General features: G+C 38.4%; 1 protein-coding gene and 2 pseudogenes across 1 annotated transcript in view; 1 reads left to right on the top strand and 2 right to left on the bottom strand.

The window, feature by feature from the left end:
- Positions 1-22943, bottom strand: part of GRIK1 (glutamate receptor, ionotropic, kainate 1) — an 828690-nt gene that overhangs the window by 327613 nt on the left and 478134 nt on the right. The window lies entirely within an intron of this gene.
- On the top strand, positions 2831-4147 carry LOC102814037 (annotated as a pseudogene).
- Positions 5953-6492, bottom strand: LOC102815561 (annotated as a pseudogene).

Below are 22943 nucleotides of genomic sequence, written 5' to 3' on the forward strand. Positions count from 1 at the left end.
CTTCTTTACATTAAGGTGAAACCCGTATTGAAGGCTGTGGTCATTGATCATCATCAGTAAGTATTTTAAGTCCTCTTAGCTTTCAACATGCAAGGTTGTATCATATAGATCACACATTTTTAATGTCTTCCTTTAATCCTGATGCCATGTTCTTTTCTTAATATATTTGAGCTTCCAATATTATTTGCTGAGCATACAGATTGCATTGTTGTTTTTATGTGCCTTGGAGCTGGTTCCGACTCATAGCGACCCTGTACAGGATTTCCGAGGTTGTAAATCTTTACAGGAGCAGAAAGCCTCATGGTAAAAGAATACAACCCTGTTGCACACCTTTCCTTATTTTAAACCATTCAGTATTCTCTTGTTCTGTTCTAATGACTTCCTCTTGGTCTATGTACTAGTGATGTTTGAGTATAGTATTCCACTACATAAACTTTTTAAAAATTTCACTATATGATTAGACATTATTGTTATTTCCTATTATTTGGTACCCAAAACAGATGTTACAGTACCTAATTTTATACCCCTCCCCCCAAAATCTATATACACCTTTCTGTTTCCTCAATTCTTTGCAAATGAATTTCAAGGTTAAAGAATATATACTTCTTTAAAGATATACATTTTAAAAAATATATCCTCTTTCAGTTCTTATAGAAAGGGCAGGATTAAAACAAATCTTTCTCTCTTTACCCCTATTTGGCTGGCTTTGGCTCCCATGTGGAGACTCTGATGAGGTTCTGCAAACTGAAAGAGGATGGGATGAACGCCTAGAGATTGATAACTTGCTGAAGTGGCTTTGGTCTGTTTCATGTAATGGTGGGTCATGTCCTGCTAGCCCTAGGCCCTTAGAAGCTGTAGAGTTATCTTCTTGGGTACCACCACCATCAGGCTTGTCCTACTTGACAGGTCAGGGACTTAGGGTATAATGGATGCCCTTGTCTGTCAGTCCAATGATCAGGACCTGAGAGTTTGCCTGAGATTATGACAGCATCAAAAGTGCTTTATCCAATTCCCAGTCAACACTGCTCTTGCTCAAGTTTTGAAGCCATGATGCTTCTTTCATGTTAGGGATGTTAGCACTGACTGTGGACAGTGGGACCTTGGCTGTGTCTTTCGAGTGCAGCAAATTCCTTCTAGTAATCAGGCTCTTCAACTAGAGGGTGGTATTAGGATGAACCACACTTGGAAGGTTTCCTCCCTCTTGGTTGGCTTGTATTACTTAATTTTCCTTACGACAACTTAGATAAATTTCTATACCTACCATGAGTATATAAAAATACACAATTCTTTAGATTTCTAGACATTTTAAATAAAATCAATACCCTATGCAAAAAAAAAATTAGGACTGTTATTAAATTCACATTTATTTATTGTTAATGAAGCTGGCATTCTGCAACAATGTCTTATTATATTCCATTTTATTTCTCCATTTCTGAATTCTTAAGTCTTTGTACTCACCCATGTTAAGTGAGATGTCTTTCTTTATCTTATGTACAAGGGGACTTCAAAAAGTCCATGGGAAAATTCTATTATCTTTTAATTGCATTTCTCTACAAACTGTTTCAAGTCCCCTCATATTTCTGAGTTAAGGAGTGAAACACTTTTCCCTTGACAGTTTCATATATCTTCTTACATGTGTTTTTATATTTTATTCTTGACTTTTTTTCAGATTTATGGAAGCTTCATAGTTCTATGTAATTCAGTCTATTTTTAAGTAGTGAATATTATTTTTATCATATACTTCCCACCATGCTGCCATAGTATTATTGGGTTGAGTTGGGGACAACAGTATGGAAACAGTTGTGTGCTACATTGCATGTACTAATGGATCCCTTGCTAGACTTTTGTACTGGGACCAAAAAAGAGCTGACTTGTTTCTCTTATGTAACTGAGCTGTAAGACTGAAAGCTCAGATGTTGTTGCACACTGTTTTACACCATATGAACTAGAGAAATGGAGGGAAGACATGTCCAGTAATGGGAATGAAGGCAGTACATAGAGAAGAGCAGATATCAAATAATATATCTTAGTGAGGTTCAGGACACTGTTTCTAGTTATTTCTGACTCCCAGTCACATTCCTGTCCTCAATATACTGCATATCGTGTCTCAATATACTGTAAATTTCTTTTTTTGCTTAAACTAGTAATTTGTTTTGTATTTTTTGTTAGACACAATAATGGTTATGATTTTTTAAAAAACATTGTTGTTATGTGCCATGGAGTCAGTTCCAACTCATAGCAACCCTGCACAGGGTTTCTGAGGCTGTAAATCTTTACAGGAGCAGAAAGCCTCATCTTTCTCCTACAGAACAGCTGGTAGTTTTGAACTGCTGACCTTGAGGTTAGCAGCCCAATTCGTAACCACTACGCTACCATTATTGTGTTTTTTATTGCTTTAATGTCTGGAATGTGCTCCTTAGAAACCAAGATGACCAAACTTCGTCTCTCATACTTCAGACATATTGTCAGGAGGGAGCAGTCGCTGGAGAAGGATATCATGTTTAGCAAGGTGGAGGGTCAGAGGAAAAGAGGAAGACCCCCAACGAGATGAATTGGCCAAGTGTCAGCATTGATGCACTCAAGTGTGGCAACAATAGTGAGGTTGGCCCAGGATTGAGCAGGGTTTGTTCTGCTGTGCATAAGTTCGCTATGGGCCGGTACTGACTGGATGGCACCTAACAACAACAATATCTGTAAAATGCTTCTCCTTTTAAAGATCAAGAAATGTTTTCAATATTTTATCTTGTTGATTTAAAAACATGTAGTGTTGGCAGTTCTCACTGAGACCCATCACCCAGAATCTACATGAAACTCATTGCCCAAACTCATCATGTGTGAATTCATCTCAGTCCACGTGGTGCAGGCAGGTGTCCAGATGGGCAAGGCCTGCTGGGAGCTCTACTGTCTGGAACACGCATTCAGCCTGATGGGCAGATGCCCAACGACAAGAATATTGGTGGAGGGGATGGTTCCTCCACTAACTTCTTCTGTGAAACGTGTGCTAGAAAATATGTACTCCGTACCCTGAGTAGTTTGTGAGGATTTAGAGCCTACTGTAATTGATGAGAACCGAAATGGCCCGTACTGACAGCCCTTCCATCGAGAGAAGCTCATCACTGGGAAAGAAGATGCCGTTTAACGACTATGCCCTTGGTCACTATACCATTGGCAAGGAGATCATTGACCTGGTGCTGGACCGGATATGCAATCTGTCTGACGAGTGCACAGGGCTTCAGGGCTTCCTGGTGTTCCACATCTTAGGAGGTGGCACTGGCTCTAGCTTCACATCACTTCTGCTGGAGCGGTTATCTGTTGACTATGGAAAAAAGTTCAAGCTGGAGTTCTCCATTTACCCAGCCCCTCAGGTGTCTACAGCTGTGGTTGAGCCCTACAGCTACATCCTGACAACCCATACCACCCTGAAGCACTCAGACTGTGTCTTCATGGTGGACAGTGAGGTCATCTATCACACCTGTCACCATAACCTGGACATTAAGCACCCAAGCTACAGAAATCTCAGTCATCTCATCAGCCAAATCATGTCTTCATCATGGCCTCCCTAAACTTTTATGGAGCTGTCAGTGTGAACCTGACAGAGTTCCAGACCAACTTGTTGCCCTACCCTCGCATCCACTTTCCCCTGGCCACATATGCACAAGTCATCTCTTCAGAGAAGGCCTACTGTGAGCAGCTGTCAGTGGCGGAAATTACTAATGCCTGCTTTGAATAGATGGTGAAGTGTGGCCCCTGTGTTTGCAAGTACATGACCTGCTACCTACTGTAACATGGAGACAAGGTGCTCAAGGATGTCAGTGTCGCCATTGCTGCCATCATGACCAAGCATAATATTCAGTTGTGGACTGGTGCACAACAAGTTTCAAAGTTGGATTCAACTACCATCTGCTCACTGTGGTGTCTGGGGGTGACCTGGCCAAGGTGCAGTGTGCATGCTGAGCAATATAATCTTCATCACTGAGGCCTGGCTCCTCTGGACCACAAGCTCAATCTGATGTATGCCAAGAGAGCATTTCTGCACTGTCATATGGGTAAAGGCGTGGAAGAGGGTGAGTTCTCTGAGGCCTGAGAAGATATGGTTAACCTGGAGAAGGATTACAAGGAAGTGACTCCTATGAAAATGAGGAGGTAGAGTAGAACAGCTGTCTGGAGCCCATCACTAAGTTGTTGTTGTCGTTAAGTGCTGTCAAGTTGATTCTGACCCATAGCAACCCTGTATAGGGTTTCCAAGGAGCAACTGCTGAGCTTGAACCACTGACATTGCAATTCAAATGACTTTTCAGGCTGATGGATCAGTCCAAAGCGCCACTCTATCACTATATTCACTGCAAAATCCTTTCAAAATAAACAGTTTCTTTGCACAGTTAAAAACAAAACAAAACATGTAGAGTTATAAAATATTTAGCATTTGTTTTGGTGTTTGCTAGGAGGTTGCCTTTTTTTTTCTCCCTGAACTAAAGAACCAATATAACATTATCAAATAAGCTCTAAATATGTTCTAATTGGTGTGGAATTTTTTGACAAATGAATAGCAAATGTTGACTGGGGATTTGTTTTTCCTAAACTTTTTATCATGTTTATGAAGGGTATATATGTATGCTGATGTCCGATGGATCTTGGCTGAAAGCAGAGAATATCAGAGAGATGTTTACCTGTGCTTTATTGACTACACAAAGGCTTTTGATTGTGTGGATCCTGACAAGCTATGGACGCCACTGAGAAGTATGAGTATTCCAGAACACTTAATTGTGCTCATGAGGAATCTGTACATGGACAAAGAGGCAGTTGTTTGAACAGAACATGGCAACACTGAATGTTTTAAAATTAAGAAAGATGTGCGATAAATTGTGTTCTTTCACCATACTTATTCAACCTGTATGCTGAGCAAATCATCTGAGAAGCTAGGTTCTATGAAGAAAACGTGGCATCAGGATTGGAGGAAGACTCATTAACAACCTGCAATACACAGATGATACAATCTTGCTTTCTGGAAGTGAAGAGGACTTAAAACATTTACTGCTGAAGATCAAAGAGCACAGCCTTCTGTATGGATTACATCTTAGTGTTAAGAAAACAAAAATCATCACCACTGGACCAATAAACAACACTCTTATCAATGGAGAAAAGATTGAAGTTGTTAAGGATTTCATTCTTCTTGGATCAACTATCAACACTCATGGAAGCTGCAGTCAAGAGATCAAATGGTGTATTGCATTAGGCAAATCTGCTGCACAAGCCCTTTTTAAAGTGTTGAAGAGAAAAGATGTCAGCTTGAAGACTAAGGTGCGCCTGACCCAAGCCATGATCTTTTCAATAACCTATAGTCATGCAAAAGTTGGACAGTAAATATGGAAGACTGTAGAAGTATTGATGCTTTTTTAGTTATGGTGTTGGAGGAGAATATTGAAAGTGCCATAGCTTTGAAGATCCGTTTTGGAAGAAGTTCAGCCAGAGTGGTCCTTGGAGGCAAAGATGGCCAAACTTAGTCTCTCATACTTTGGACATGTTGTCAGGAGGGACCAGTTGCTGGAGAAGGATATCATGTTTGGTAAGGTGGAAGGTCAGAGTAAAAGAGGAAGAGCCCCAACGAGATGGATCAGCCAAGTGGCAGCATCGATGGACTCAAGTGTGGCAACAATAGTGAGGTTGGCCTAGGATCGGGCAGTGTTTCGTTCTTCTGTGCATAAGGTCGCTATGAGTTGGTACTAACTCGATGGCACCTAACAACAACAACAAATATATATATATTTTTTTCTGTCTTGAAATCCAAAATTTATTTATTTAATATTTTTATCATCAGGGCTTAAAAGGAGAGTTAATTTAAAAACAAAATGATGGCACAGTTTAAAATACAGAGTCCTATACAGGAATTAAGGAATTGACAGACAATCTAAGGAAAAAAAATAGACAACATAAGGAAAATCTGGACAGATGGGTTCAGGGCTCTTGACTGGAGACTTATTTGGAGTAGATTTCCTGCAGGTATTTCTTAAATGGTGTGGGGGTTTTCCAGAGTTCAGCAGCATGTGTTCCAAGGACTATCAGCATTGGGTTCTCCCAACAGGTTCTGGATAGAGAGGAGGATGGTCCTGACATCATAGAGGGTGGACCACTTGTCTTTCAGTATGTCTAGGCAGATGTTGCCCTGAGTGTCCACATTGGAATGGTAGGAGGGTGTGAGGAATTTCACTGTGGATACCTTGTAAGGGTAGCCATTGGAGAACTCAAAGGAGAGCTTGTACCTCAGGTCTTTGTATACTGTGCCAGCTGCTTCATGGATGGTCCCCACCCACTTGAAAGTCTTGTCCAATTCAGGGAAAGCAGACATGCCTTGTCACCATACATCATGAGAATCATTGGCTCCTGCTATAGCCTTTTGCCCACGGAGCCTCAGGCAGCTTTCCTACTAGGCTAAAGAATTTCCAGGGAGACGACAAAGATGTTGGCTGTGGCTGGGTCACAGTTCTGGGAGGCCATCCAGGTCAGCACTCTTAGAGTACTAGAGGATGCTTATGTTTTTTAATGTACATAGAGCGAGTGCATTCCAGGCAGACATTAGAACAACTCTGAAATTTATAAAACATTAGTCTGGAAATCCCTAGACATTCTTCCTGCCTCGTTTTTGCTCTAGTTGTACAGCCTATAGCCATAACTCCTCCTAATCTGTATTATACTAATTTATTTGCATTAATATCCCTTTCTGGACTATAAACTTGATCTGTTTTATGTGCATTGCACATAGGAAATGGTCAATTAATATTTTTTAAATGAATAGATAAATGAATGGGAGTTAAACTGTTAGGTGCTGTTGAGGCGGTTCAGACTCTATGCACAGCAGAACAAAACACTGCCTAGTCCTACACATTCCTCACAATCATTGCTATGTTTGAGCCCATTGTTGAAGTGGTAGTGTCAATCCAAGACATTGAGGGTCTTTCTTTTTCTTCCTGACCCTTTTCTTTACCAAACGTGGTGTCTTCTTCCAGGGACAGGTCCCTCCTGATTACATGAACAAAGTATGTGAGACAATGCTTCTAAGGAGCATTCTGACTACACTTCTTCCAGAGCAGATTTGTTTATTCTTTTAGCAGTCCTTGGCATATTCAGTATTCTTCACCAACACCATAATTCAAAAGCATCAATTATTCTACTGTCTTCCTTAATCACTGTTCCGCTTTCTCATATATATGAGACAATTGAAAATACCATGGCTTAGGTCAGGTGCACCTTAGTCCTAAAAGTGGCATCTCTGCTTTTTAATACTTTAAATCTTCCAGCTTCACAGCAACATGCAAGCCCCCACAGTATGACATACTGACAGTAAATGGTGAGAGTTTTAACTACAAGGGGTAATCCAGAGATTTGCTTAATATATTGACATAATCTAACCTGTGTTTTAAGCAGGCTGTTTTATAGTTACAACTCTATAATGTATATTTAGAGTGTCTTTAACTTTTTACTTTATTATTATTACTATTTTGTTTTCTTCAGAAAAGTGTGGTATAATTTCCTTTTTACATTGTTCTTTCTATGGTTGTTTTAGGTATTTCAAAGGCCTACCTTTTATTATAAAACCCAAGTATTGTTATTGTTGTTGTTGTTAGGTGCCATTGAGTCAGTACTGACTCATAGCGACCATATGCAAAGCAGCACGAAACACTACCCAATCCTGGGCGAACCTCACTATTGTTGCCACACTTGAGCCCACCGATGCTGCCACTTTGCCAATCCATCTCATTAGGGATCTTCCTCTTTTTCCCTGACCCTCAACCTTACCAAACATGATATCCTTCTTCAGTGACTGGTCCCTCCTGACAATATGTCGGAAGTATGAGAGACAAAGTTTGGCCATCTGGCCTCCAAAGACACTCTGGCTGCACTTCTTCCAACACAGATCTGTTTGTTCTTTTGGCAGCCCATGGTACTTTCAATATGCTCCTCCAATACCATAACTCAAATGCATCAATTCTTCTACGGTCTTCCTTATTCACTGTCCAGCTTTCGTATGCATATGAGATTATTGAAAATACCAAGGCTTCGGTCAAGCACATCTTAGTTCTCAAGCTGACATCTTTGCTCTTCAACACTTTAAAAAGGGCTTGTGCAGCAGATTTGTCTAATGCAATATGTCCTTATAGGAGCTCTGGAAGCATAGTGGTTACAAATCGGGCTGCGAGTTGCAAGGTCAGCAGTTCGAAACTACCAGCTGCTCCGCAAGAGAAAGATGAGGCATTCTGCTCCCGTAAAGATTTACAGCCTTGGAAACCCTGTACAGGGTCGCTATGAGTTGAGACCGACTCCACGGCACATAACAACAACAACAATAGGCTATACTGGGAAAAGAACTAAAAACTCAGCTGTAAAAATTATGTCTTGCTGTAGATACTCTTTATAGCTTTGACTCTAATTTTCATTGGGATTCTTTATAAATCAATCAATCATTCTGTCACTCAAAATTTCTTAACTTGTTAAATGGGGATGAGAACTATAAATTATGACTCTAAGACTTATGATAAAGCTGAATGATCGAAAACATTTTGTGTTGTGTTAGTTTTCTTCCAAAAGGTTAATCTTCTCTAAAGATGAGATCTAATTAAATATTTCATTACTTTCATTACAATTCATAGTCCAGCTCCCCATAGGACAAGATACAATGAACTGTAACTTGATATTTAATAAACTGTGAAATGTCCCGGAGAATGGAAGATTATTGACTATTTAGTGCTCCTAAATGTCATAGAGGATTAGGATGGAGTTTCTTCTTAGTACATAATTCAATAGAGATGAGGAATGTGTGCATGGAATCATTGACTCATACTGTTATTTTTGTTGTTGGGTGCCACAGAGTCGATTCTTCATAGCAATCCCATGTGACAGAGTAGAGCTATCCCAGAGACTTTTCTAGGCTGCAATCTCTGCAAGAACAGATTCCCAGTTCTTGCCTTTCACTGAGCCATTGGGTGGGTTCTAACATCCAGTCTCTTGGTTAACAACTGAGCACTTGTTTCAACATTTTGCCATCAGGGCAACACATTAAGTACCATCATTTGAACTAAAATTCCACTTACTTTCTTAGAACAGGAGGATATGCTGGTGATTACTGAGATGGCAATGGTGGATGTGATAAATTTATAGTGGTCCCTGGGATATTCATCATAAAATGATGGAAACCAGGTGATAACAGGAAAGTAGGAGGTCACAGTATTCTAAATATGCTAGGTGAGGAGAGAGAGGATCCTAAGATTCAGGAGCCAGGGTGGGGCTTAGGCTGAGGAGAGTGAGACATTCACTTAATATAAACAATCTAAAGTAGCACCATTAAACTAAGTAATTAAGATAAATATTTTAGTGTGTAATACATTAAAATTAATGCAAAAAATCCATATTTAATGACATATCTAACTTGTGAGTAAGACAGGATCTAGCCTTATACTTACATTATACTGCTTAGGACTATACTTGGGAAGTTTTTAACCACTATCACTTCAAAAACTGCCTATCCTTACTACCTTTATATGTTGTAGATTTTGCCATCTGGATGGAATAAAATGTTTCTGTATCAGTGGTTAGGAAGAAACTCACAAATGTCCCAATGCACCACTTGCTACTGGAGAGTCCTTTAGACAAACACACAAGATAATAGCTAGCACATCCATTGTGCATCCTCTTTGTATTGGGCACATAATACTTTATATACTTTTTATTTTATTTAAATCCTTCCAATTAATTGCCTTATATGATAAAGGCTATCATACCCATTTTCTAGATGTGGAAACGGAGGTTTATAAATAGCAAGCAGTTGGTGAATATTAGAGTCTGGATTGAAATTCAGGTTAGAATGGTTGCAAAACCCCTTCATGTATTTAACATTCATCTGCCGACTAAAGCAAAGTGTTAAGTAGCTAAAAGTAAGTGCCAATTTGTATCTAAAATACAGATGACTGATTAAGAAAATAATGCAGTATTACAAATACACATACATGATTTACTGAGAAAATGTATTCGGAGAATACAAGAAAGAACCAGAATAGCATTGTGGATCCTGACAAGCTTTGGACAACATTCTGGAGAATGTGTATTCTGGAACACTTAATTGTACTCATAAGAACCTGTACATAGATCTAGAGGCAGTCATTGGAACTGCACAAGGGCACGCTGAATGGTTTAAAATCCTGAAAGGTGTGCTCCGGGGTTGCATTCTTTTAGCATACTTATCCAATCTGTATGCTAAGCAAATAATTTGAAAAGATGGATTATATGATGAAGAACATGGAATCAGATTTGAAGAAGACTCATTAACAACCTGTGATATGCAGATGATACAACCTTGCTTGCTGAAATTGAAGAGGTCTTAAAATACTTACTGTTGAAAAGATCAAAGACCACAGCATCACACCAGGACTTCTGTATAGGTTGCATCTCAATGTTAAAAAAAAAAAAATTAATAAATCCTTACAATAAATAAATAACCAATAAATAACATTATGATAAATGAAGAAAAGATTGAAGTTGTCAAAGACTTCATTTTGTTCATGAAGACAGCAGTCAAGAAATCAGATGACATACTGCATTAGGCAAACCTGTTGTACAAGAACTCTTTAAAGTGTTCAAGAGCAAAGATGTCATGTGGAAACTAAGGTGTGCCTGACCCAAGTGTTGGTATTTTCAGTAGCTTTGTATTCATATTAAATTTGGATAATGAATACAGAAAACAGTAGAAAATAGATACATTTGAGTTATGGTTTGGTGGAGAATATTAAAAGTACCACGGGCTGCTACAAATCTGTGTAGGAAGAAAAAAGTCATAATGCTCCTTAGTAGCCAGGGCGTATTATCTCACATTTCAGATAGATTATCAGAGGGACCAGTCCTTGAAGGACATCATGCTAAATAAAGTGGAGGTTCAGCAACAAAAAGGAAGAACCCCAATGAGATGAGATGGATTAGCACAGTGGCACCACCAATGGGCTCAAGCTTAACAACGAGCATGAGAATGGCTCAGGACTGGGCAGTGTTTCCTTCTGTTATGCATAAGGTTGCAATGGATTGGAACTGAGTCAATGGCAGCCAATAGCAACAACAGTATCATTGTTAAGAAAGTCATAGTGAGTCTCAAAAAAAAAAAAAAAAAAATCTCACTATGAGTGAGTTTATTCGGACTCACAGTGACTTTACACAGTGTTCTCAAGACAATAAATCTAACTTTACAGGCGCAGAAAGCTTCATCTTACTCTCTAGGAGTGACTGGTGAGTTTAAACTGCTGCCCTTGTGATTAGCCGTGTAGTGTTTATCCTACAATGCCAGAATTGTTAATAAAGTGATAGCAAGAGGTAGCATGACTAAGGTCTCTCTTCATTGCTACATTTCTGTTCCTAGTCTACATTGACTAAAGGGATGTAGTAGACATTGTTTCTGGAAAAAAATAATAACTTAAATAGCTTTGTATAATGCAAGTTGTTGTTAGTTGCTGTCATGTGTAACAGAACAAAATGTTACTTGTTGCTGCATCATTTTCATGATCGTTGGTAAGCTTGTACCCATTGTTGTGGCCATGGTCTGAATCCATATAATTGAGGGCTTCCCTCTACTTTACCGAACATGATGTCCTATCTATCTAGTAATCTGTCCCTCGTGGGACAATATTCTATGATATGTAGGGTTTTCACTCATTACTTTTTTGGAAATATATCACCATACCTTTATGCTTAGTCTTAGTCTGAAAATACAACTAAAAACTCCATCATGGGTGATCCTGCTGTTATTTGAAACACCAGTGGCATAGCTACTATGCATAGTTATTACATGTAAAAACAAAGCTTTGAAAGCAGCAGTTGGTCAGTAGCATTTGACAACTGTAATGCATATTTACTATTGGTCACATACACCCAGAGCAGTGAGTCATCAGAATCTGTTTTCAAAATAAGTAGCAGGCATGATGGGAAATGGAGTCCTGGTTTGGCACTGTAGGATAACCACTGGAGCTTTCTGTGCCCATAAAGATTTACAGCCTCATAAACCCTGTACAGGGTTGTTATGAGTCAGAACTGACTCCACGGCACATAACCACCACCACCACCACTAATCACAAGGTTGGTGGTTCAGACCCACCAACCACTACATGGAAAGCATAATCAGGGTCTCTGTGAATCAGAATCGACTTCATAGCATTTAATAACAACAACAACATGATTGAAAATGTTTTGGTTCCTGAGCAGTCCAGTACTGAGGGAACTTCTTAACTCTGCTCTTGTCACTCAAAGACACACTTTAGATTTCTCCAAGGAAGGAGCTGGGAAAGAGAAACTGTGAAGCCTGTTTCTCTAAAAATTATAGTGTAGAGATACCACAGGGACAATTCTATTGCTTCTGCACTTCGTTCTACATTCTGTTCAAGTGAAAATAGATTTTATTTTGGAGTTATGGTAAGAGATATAGAATTCATGCCTTTTGGGACAGTATTTACAGTAGAAAAGTATAAAAAGATTTTACTTTATCCAGATGGAATGCTTATTTTACTATGAGATGTTTCAGTTATATGGACCTATTTCTTTATTTACACACTGCATCAGTTATAACTATCTCTGATTTAGGAAAAGCCTGATACCCTTGATGAAAAGTTGAATTTTACTTCAGCACATTGTAAAATAAATCCACTAACTCTTTTAAACCAGAAGCCAGTTTCCATCTATTTCACAGCCTTTCAGTTTATTTTATTCACTCAAGACATGAGGAATAAGTTCCCTGGTCTATTGAAACAGAGTGGAATGATGACGTGAGCTCTTGAAACTTCTGGAATTTTCCCAATGATAAACTGTTTCCAGTCTTAGAGAAAAGAAGTTCTACTTCCTACTCTGTTTCTATACTTCTTTGCCTGACTACAACTTTTGTAAAATTAGAATTGTGTTCCTTCCAAGAAGAACTGATATAGGGGAGAAAAGAGACTCCATCTTTAAAGAAATAACTATTATACAAATTATTAAGTCTCAAAGAAAAAGTAAACACAAGACAAACATAGATGACTCAGGTGTTGGAAATCACAGAGGCCATGATGAGTTTTCATGGTTTTGTCTCCATGCAGTAACCTTTTATAGGGCACAGAGAACTAAAGAATCTCCTCCCATAAGCAAGAGTGACAATAGCAGCCTTGTATCACATCTGCACACCAGGCCTATGGATGACAGGGAGGAGACTATTGCAGATAGGAAATCTTACAGTCAGAGGCTCTGTGTATGACATCACAATGAGGCGATCATTAAGGGATGTCCTCTTGCAAAAGAAATGCCCCCAATCCAACTTTTTAATATACTCAGTTTATAACTCCAGTAGTTCAGTTTTCAAAGGTGAATGATGTACTCAAGAAAAATTGTTATCTGAACACTTAAACCTAGGCATAAAATGAAATTAACTCTGTCCTGGTGTGGCACTGTGGATTAAGTCACTGAACTGCAAATTCAGTTTGAACTGTAAGGTTGGTGGGTCAATCTCACCAGCTGCTCCTCTGAAACCCTATACAGGGTCATTATGGGTCGGAACTGACTAGATAGCACTTAACAACAACAACGACAAGGCTGTAGTTCTTCACAAGCTAAAAAAATCTCCAGATTTCTTGCTTTAAAACAGATCTGAAAATATATGTTTCAAAATTCAGCTAAACTCCAAGGACAAAAGACAGCAACCCAAGTTCACAAAAGTTTTCCTTTTTTCCCCTCCAGCCAGCACGTTCTTCATTCTCTTACAAATCTCAGCTTTAAAAAGCTCTGCAGTATGTCCACAGTGTTTTGACAAAAGCTTCTGTACAAAAACTATCCCATTATACTTACTAAGCAATGAGACTCATAGTTCACCAAAGGATCAGTTTGAATTAAGCTTTTTTGATGGAGAGATATTTCCCAAAGGTCTGATTGGCATAATTCATGTTTCAAGATTTCCAAGCAATTTACACCTTTCCCAGTCTTAAAACAAAAAAGATTGTCTTGATTCACTTCCATAAAGTATTGCACATTTCAGAAATTCAGGGTAAAAGCTAATCATATTAGGAAGTTACCTTTGGATTTTCTTTGCTTCATACTGAAAATAATTTAAGCTAGAAAGTGATTCAAATTGGTTAAAATGTCATAAAAATTCATATGTTCTGATTTCTAATTAGATTTTTTCTGATAATATGTTTACAATTATAAGAAGTATTAAAAATATGATTTATCTAAATAATAAAGTCCCTGTAGTTATAGCTCCACAGTCTCCAATCTATGTTAATCATTGTTGTTATATGACTTCAAGCAAAGAGGGGTTTAAGTTGTATGAAATGATGTTTAGATGTTTCTCAGATTATTATTTTACTTTATCATTTTTCTTTGTACATAAAATATAGTTTATTTTACTATGAGATGTGTGAGTTACATGGACCTATTTCTTTACTTACACACAGTTATAACTGTCTCTGATTTAGGAAAATCCTGATATCCCTGATGAAAAGTTGAATTTTACTTCAGCACATTGTAAAAGAAATCCCCTAACACTTTTAAACCAGAAACCAGTTTCCATCTAGTTGATTCCAATTCTGGTCTGTACGTCAGAGTAGAAATGTGCTCCATAGAGTTTTCTATGATTAATTTCTCAGAAGTAGTTTGCCAGGCTTTTCTACAGAGGTGTCGCAGAGTGGATTCAAACTTCCAATCTTTTGGTTAGCAGCCCAGTATACTGACTGTGCTACCCAGGAACTGCTAACCCTTCTACGTTCTGGAAAATTTCAGGATTTACTTGCAAGGGAACTGACTTAATGATGCTCTGTTTGAATAACTTTAGTTTCCCTTGGCATATCTCCCTCTCCTATTTATCTGTTATCCCAGGATCCAGACAATCTTATAACAAAAAAAAAATGAAAACCTCTCTAGCAAACTAACCCCAAATGGAACATCAGTACATTATTCTCCCAGACAACCAGCACTGCCCCCATCACCTTAGCTTTCTTTTAAAAGTCTCACAGTCCAGGGTCTCTGTGAATTGGAATCCAGACACCACCACTGGGGTCTCTCTCTCCCTCACAGTAATGCTCCCCTCCCCCTACAGTTGAGTTTCTTCCTTCCCTCGCTTGACCCTGTCTCCTCCCTTGTAACTTTGTTTTGAATCAAAATCTTTCTTATCACCTGTTAACCTTGTCTGGTGCATTTTCCCCATCTTGTAGATCCTGCTTTAGTTTTTATGGTTTTTATTTTATATGTTTTTAACTAGAGGTTCAATTTCTTCACATTGGGCCTTAATTTGGCTTGTTCATTCAAAGTTGATGGAGAAACTGGGCACATATGAGGGGACTTCAAAAAGTTCATGGAAACATTTAATTAAAAGATAATTAAATGTTTCAAAAACAATTTTGAGGCCCCCGTGTATAAGCAGCAATGGTGTATGGAACTTATCTTACTTAGAAGGGTTTGAAACTCCCAAGAAGTTTCTGGAACAGCTGGTTGTTGTTTTTAAGTACCATGAAGTTGGTTCAGAGATATAGTGACCCTGCACATCTTTATGGGAGCAGAAAGCCTTGTCTATCTCCTGTGAAACAGCTGGTAGTTTCTGAAGCTGCAAATCTTTACCGGAGCAGAAAGCCTCAGTTTTTTCTTCAGCAGAAGAGCTGGTAGTTTCGAACTGCCGACCTTGAGGTTAGCAGCCCAATTTGTAACCACTATGCTACCAGAGCTCCTTGGAACAGCTGGTAGACTCATTAAATGTCAGGGGTCAAGAATTTAGTACTCATTTTTAAGATTGTGCTATCCACTTTCCCTCGAGTCCTGGCATGTCACTGTAAAATAAGGACTGGACTGCTGACTAGCAGCATCTCACCAGAAACCCTATACCGGATCTTTATGAATCGGAACTCACTTGACAGTACTTATCAGCAGCAACATCAACTCCCCTTGATGCAACATTTTTATATGACTCAAGAACAGTCCCTGAGAAATGCAATGAACCAAATCCACTATCACTGAGTTCACTAGGACTCAAAATGATGCGATAGGAAAGAGTAAAACTGCCGCTGTGATCTTACAGAAGCAGACTGCCACATCTTTCTTCTGCAGAGTAGCTGGTGGTCTGGAACCACCCACCTTTCTGTTAGCAGTCCAGTGATTAACCACTAGACCACAGAAAGACAAATGAATGCTTCCTAAATGCAAATACAAGCTTCCCTGAAACATTGTGAGAATTCACTTCACAATGCTATTAAAATTATCTGATAATTCTTATTACATTATTTTACATCTATATTATTATTTTATAGACATGTATGCTAACTTAGGAGTCCTGGTGTGGCTCTGTGGGTTAATACGTCAGACTGCAAAGCCATCTGAACTGTAAGATCGGTGGTTCAAGCACACTAGCTGCTCCTGGGAAACCCTATAAAGGGTTGCTATGGGTCGGAACCGACTTGATGGTACTTAACAACAACAACAATGCTAACATAGGAAGTGTGGTGACTCCATAAGATAAGCACTGGACTGTAAACCATAAGGTCCACGGTTTGAGCCCACCAATCACTCCACAGAAGAAGGATGAGGCTTTCTGCTCCCTCAAAGATATAAAGCCTCAGAAACTCTACACAGGGTCGCTGTGAGTTGGACCTGACTAAACAGTACTTAACAACATCATCATGTTAATTTACAAGGAATTATCAAACAGACAACTTGATAGAATATAAGACTTCAGGGAACATTGTTGATGGAAAGGTGGGAGAGAGACAACAAGGAGAAACCTGGGATTTTCTCTTAAAATACTCACAGCAGATTAACTCACATAGTGGTTTAAAGCTGTAGAGAGATCTCTAAGTCTTCCTTCCATCAAGAGGACTTTAGAAAGCTGCGTAGTTAATCAGCAAGAGTAAAAGATAGGAATAATTAAAAAGAAAGCCACTCATGATAGAAAGTGAACTAAAAAAAACAGCAAGAAAAGCCACCAGCTCTCTATAAGGCCTTCATGCTGCAGTACCTCGCATGTCATGATGTTGAAAACTATGCTACTGGTATTTCTAATACCAGTAGGATCTCCCATGGTGAACTGGCTTCAATGCAACTTCCTCTCTAAGAAAGAAACAGGAAGAAAGGCCTGGATAGCTACTTCTGAAAGTTATCAATGAAAATGTAATGGATTACAGCATAGTGTTTTCTGATACAGGGCTTGGAAGACTCTCAAAATGAACAGTGGCTGCAACTTTGGACTTGAGTACACTAGCCATGAAAATGGTGCAGGATCAAAGATTTATTGTTGCACATGGCGTCACCATGGTCAGAGTGACATGACTGCCTCTGATGTTATGAAAGCAGAAAAACATATGTAAAACAATGAAGGGGAAAAGATCTAGAAAGGGTGAGACATTCTGTTTCCCAATGGAACATATACAAAAATATATACACAAAAAAGCAAAAAATGGACTTAAAGGGGAACTATAAAATAGAGGCCCAAATCTGTATCTGTATTAAGACAGAAGTACTACTTGCTCCACAGCCAGCTCTAGCAATGCTGTGTAGAGTTTAAGATAAAGATTTAGTGCCTTTTCCACTTACCCTTGAATAATCCCCTAATTATTTTTGTTAAGTACCATCAAGTGGTTCTGACTGATAACAACCCTGTATAGGGTTTCCAGGAAGTTGCTGATGAGTTTGAACCACTAATCTTACAGGTCGAAGTCCATTGCTTATCCTATAGTGTCACTCCAGTACACTCCATATATTTTTTACCTGATGACTATCACTCCATCCCAGAAAATGCAACAAATTCAGAACTGTGTGACATTCATTGGTAGAAGGCCTCTGGAGGATAGCGTTTTGATGATAAAATTCATGAAGATGATTATTTTTATGTACAAGAAAGGTGAAAAAAATTCTTACTATTTAAGAATCTGAGTTCTTCCTGAGGTTCATTTATAATTGGTGTTTGCTGTTATCAACTCATGGTGGCCCCATGCACAATGAATGAAGCCCCATCCAGACCTGTGCAGTCCCCACTCACGATTGGCTGTGGATTAGACCTTGATGATCCACAGGGTTTTCATTGGTTGAAACCTGTCCAGCATCAGAATAAGCCCCAGTGATAGACGGGTGTTGCCCGTGCAGGAGGTGCCTTGACCTGGAATTGAATCTCAGTCTCCTGCTTAGAAGGTATCTTAGTTCTCTAGTGCTGCTATAACAGAAATGCCATAAGTGGATGACTTTAACAAACAAAAATTTATTCTCTCACTGTTTGGGAGGCTACAAGTCCAAAGTAGAATACCAGCTCTAGAAAAAGTTCCTTTCAGCATCTGGAGGCCCAGCATTCCTTAGTGATCTCCATGTGACTTGGCCTTGGTTATAGATTTTCAAGATTTTCAAGAGATAAATGACCAGGACTGTCTTTCTAGAAGTCTCGGTCCAAGCTTCCAATATTTCAGTCAGTAGTTTGTTTTCTTCATTGTTCTGCCACCCTGGAACCTAAATTCTATCTGAGCCAATATAAAGATGAAGTAATATTGCTGGTGTTATTAAGTGCCATTGAGTCAGTTCCCAACGCATAGTGACCCTGAGGTATAGGGTTTCTGAGACTGTAAATATTTGTGGGAGCAGAAAAATCTCATCTTTCTCCATCAGAGAGGCTGGCAGGCTTGAACTACCAATCTTGTGGTCAGCATATCAGTGCTTAGACTATAAAGCCACCATTCTCCCAAAACTAAGATTACATGATAGTGAAAACAATGATTTAAAAATATACAAATCTGGTAGTTAAAACAATGATTTACAATTATTCTTACATAAATTGTTTGAAAGTGATTGTAACAGAGGTAGACAATGAAATAGTATTAATGTTGTCTCTATCTCCCAGCAATGTAATTTTTAAATTTAATACGTCTTATCATATCCTCAAACAATGAAATAAAAAACAATGTTGTTGAATCACGTCTTGTTAATAAACTAATTATAATCAAGATTCTGTGACTAAAAACTATCTAGAGATATGTTCAGTGAAATGTTAAAAGCAGTTATTAAAGGAAATTGGATTATAGCTATTTTTAATTTATTCTTTATGTGTATCATAATTTCAAATTTTCTTCAAGTAACATCAAATATTTGGGAAAATGTTTATAAATATTTACTTCTGAAAATACATAATTTGGTGCCTTCTTTTAAATTAAAAATAAATAAATTTTATTCCTTTGTTTAATTTTTAAGTGTGAAAATGGTAAGGAATTTTGTAGAAAATAAGTTGAATGGAATTTTATTCTCATTATAGAGGTGCGTAGCATAGCGACTAGGAGTCTTTGAGTGATGCAAATGGTAATCTCTACTCACTGAAATATCTTTAGTATCCCATGAGAGTAAAGTTTTACTAATGGTAATACAGAAATGGCTGCAAGCATACATTGACAGTGAACTTCCAGAGGCTCCGGCTGGATTCAGAAGAGGATGTAGAATGAGGGATATCATTGTTGATGTCCGGTGGATATTGGCTGAAAGCAGAGAATATCAAAAAGTTTTTTACCTATGCTTTATTGACTACGCAAAGGTTTTCAATTGTATAGATCACAACAAGCTATGGACAACATTGCAAAGTATGAATATTATGGAACATTAAATTGTACTCATGAGGAATCTGTACATGGACCAAGAGGCAGTCTCACAACAATAGAACATGGGAACACTGAATGGTTTAAAATTAAGAAAGGTGTGCAACAGGGTTGTATTCTTTCACCATACTTATTCAACCTGTATGCTGAGCAAATAATCTGAGAAGCTGGTTTATATGAAGAAAAACATGGCATCAGAATTGAAGGAAGACTCATTAACAACCTGCAATATGCAGATGATACACCCTTACTTGCTGAAAGTGAAGAGGACTTAAAATACTTACAGATGAAGATAAAAGACCACAGCCTTCAGTATGGATTGCATCTCAATATTAAGAAAACAAAAATCCTCACTACTGGACCAATAAACAACATTCTTACCAGTGAAGAAAATACTGAAGTTGTCAACGACTTCATTCTTGGATCAACCATCAACACTCATGGAAGCAGCAGTCAGGAAATCAAATGACGTATTGCATTAAGCAAATATGCTGCAAAAGACCTTTTAAAGTGTTGAAGAACAAAGATGTCAGCTTGAGAACTAAAGTGCGCCTGACCCAAGCTATGGTATTTTCAATAACCTCATATGCAAGCAAAAGCTGGACAGTGAATAAGGAAGACTAGAAGAATTGATGCTTTTGAATTATGGTGTTGGAGGAGAATATTGAAAGTACCATGGGCTGCCAAAAGAACCAGCAAATCTGTGTTGGAAGAATTGCAGCTAGAGTGCTCCTGGAGGCCAGGATGGCCAAACTTCATCTCTTCTATTTCCGACATATTGTCAGGAGGGACCAGTAGCTGCAGAAGGATATCATGTTTGGTAATGGGGGAGGGGGTCAGAGATAAAGAGGAAGAACCTCAGTGAGATGGATTGGCAAAGTGGCAGCATCAATGGATTCAAGCATGGCAACAATCCTGAAGTTAGCCCAGGACTGGGCATTGTTTCGTTCTGTTGTGCATAGGGTTTTTATGGGTGGGTACTGATTCGATGGCACCTAACAGCAACTCACTGAAGGTTTGTGGTTCAAATTTACTCAGATGTGTCTTTGAAGAAAGACCTGCCAATCTACTTCTGAAAGTTCATGGCCATTAAAATGAGGTGTATTCTACACTGAACCTCTGGAGTCATCATATGTTGGAATCTACTCAATGGTAACTGACTTTAGTCTAGGAACTAACTATAATATTGATTGTAGCTGTTTCTTTAGCTTATTATTATTTTTTTTTAATCTTGTATTGTTAAATTCTACCTGTCATTTTGCAGATTTGTTAAGCTGTTTGCCTTTATATTAATTATTAGTAGTTTTAAAGCAAGTGCTCTCAAATCACTTTATGATAAGCATCATGGGATATAAGAGAGAAAGGAAGCTTTTTAAAACAAACATTTCTAGAATTTCAAAGTGTGGGATAATAAATATGTGTTTAATTTATTTGCTTTTGTTTTAATTAGCTTCCAATGTAATTTTTATCATCGGAAAAGTCGAGAAATATAATTTTAGATTGCAAGTATCCTAATAGGTAATTCTGTAAGTATATTCATAATCAGTGCATATGGAATGATGTATTAGCTGTTATAAAATGTCCTGACAGACATCTTTGCAGATGAGTAGTGGCAAAAGAAATAACACTTCAGGAATTGGTGGGATATCAATTGATATGTTTCAACAAACAGAGGCATCATTGAAAACACTTATTTATCTATGCCCCCAAATCTGGAAGTTCTGGTCTACCAACTGTAAGAAAGCCATATCTGTGACCATTCCAAAGAAATGTGATCCAACAGAATGCAAAAAAGAAAAGAAAATGTTAAACATCATTAGTATTACACACAAATAAATTTTGTTGAAGATAATTTGAAAATTACTCCAGTTACACTTGGACAGAAGGCTGACAGAAATTCAAGTAGGATTCAGAAGACGATATGGTACTAAGGATTTCATAACTGATGTTAGATGGACCTTGGCAGAAAGCAACAAATGCCAGAAAAAGGTTTGTCTGTATTTTGTTGATTATCGAAATGTATTTGACTGTGTGGATCATAGATTATTAATAACATTAGAAATTATGGGAATTCCAGAACACATAATTTTGAGCACAAATAAGTTTTCTAAGCTGCACATAAATTAAGAAACATTTGTTCCAATAGAACAAGAAGATATTGTATGGTTTAGAGCAGGAAACCTATGCATCTGGGTTATATACTTTCACCACACTTAATCTATATAAGAGTTAATAATCTCAAAGTCTGGGTTATATGAAGAATAGCACAGCATCAAAATTTGAGAGACACATTGACACCCTGTTATATGCAGCGGAACAAGCTTACATGGAGGTCTTGAAGCACTTACAGATGAAGATCAAAGGCTATGGGCTTTAGTATAGATGGCACCTCAACATAGAAAGCAAAAATCCTTACAACTGGATCATTATGATAAATGGATAAAAGACTGATGCTGCCAATAGCTTCATTTTGCTTAAATCTACAATCAATGCTCAAGTTAGTAGCAGTCAAGAGGTCAATGTATTGCATTAGGAAAATCTGCTGCAACCGATCTCTTTAAAGTATTAAAGAGCAACGATCTTGGTTGAGAACTAAGATGTGCCTGACCCAAGTGATAGTATCTTCAATTACTTCCTATCCATGCAAAATCTGGACAATGAATAAGGAAGGCTGAAAAAGTGTCTATGCCTTTGAATTAAGGTGTTGGCAAAGAATAATCATTGTACAGCCTTGATGCTACTTAGAAGCAGGGATAGCAAGGCTTAGTCACTCATATTTTGGACATGTATCAGGAGGGACCAGTCCCTGGAGAAGGAAATCACTTTTGATAAAGTATATTAAGTTTGGTGTTAAGGGCTGTCTAGTCAATTCCTAATCATAGACACCCTGTATAGGATTTCTGAGGAGCAGCTGGTAGATTTGAACTGCTGACCTTATGGTTCACAGTTCAGTGCTGATTTTACAGCACCACACCAGAAGTCCTGATAAAGTGTTATTGTTGTTAAGTGCCATCTGGTCTGACTAACTGTGATCTTGTATAGGGTTTCCGAGGAGCAGCTGGTGAGTTTAATCTGTCAACTTTGCAGTCCAAAACGACCACATGGTCAAATGCTCATTCTATAGGCCCACTCCAGGAATTAATGCTACAGTATTGTTGTTGCTGTTGTTGTCAGGTGCCATCAAGTCGGAACCGACTCATAGAGACCCCATGCACAGCAGGACGAAACAATGTCCGATCCTGAGACAACCCCACCACCGCTGCCACACTTGACGCCATCAATGATGCCACCTGGCTGATCCATCTCATTGGGGGTCTTCCTCTTTTTCTCTGACCCTCCATCTTACCC

Source organism: Chrysochloris asiatica, unplaced genomic scaffold (genome assembly GCF_000296735.1).
Source record: "Chrysochloris asiatica unplaced genomic scaffold, ChrAsi1.0 scaffold00049, whole genome shotgun sequence".
Classification (NCBI taxonomy): domain Eukaryota; kingdom Metazoa; phylum Chordata; class Mammalia; order Afrosoricida; family Chrysochloridae; genus Chrysochloris; species Chrysochloris asiatica.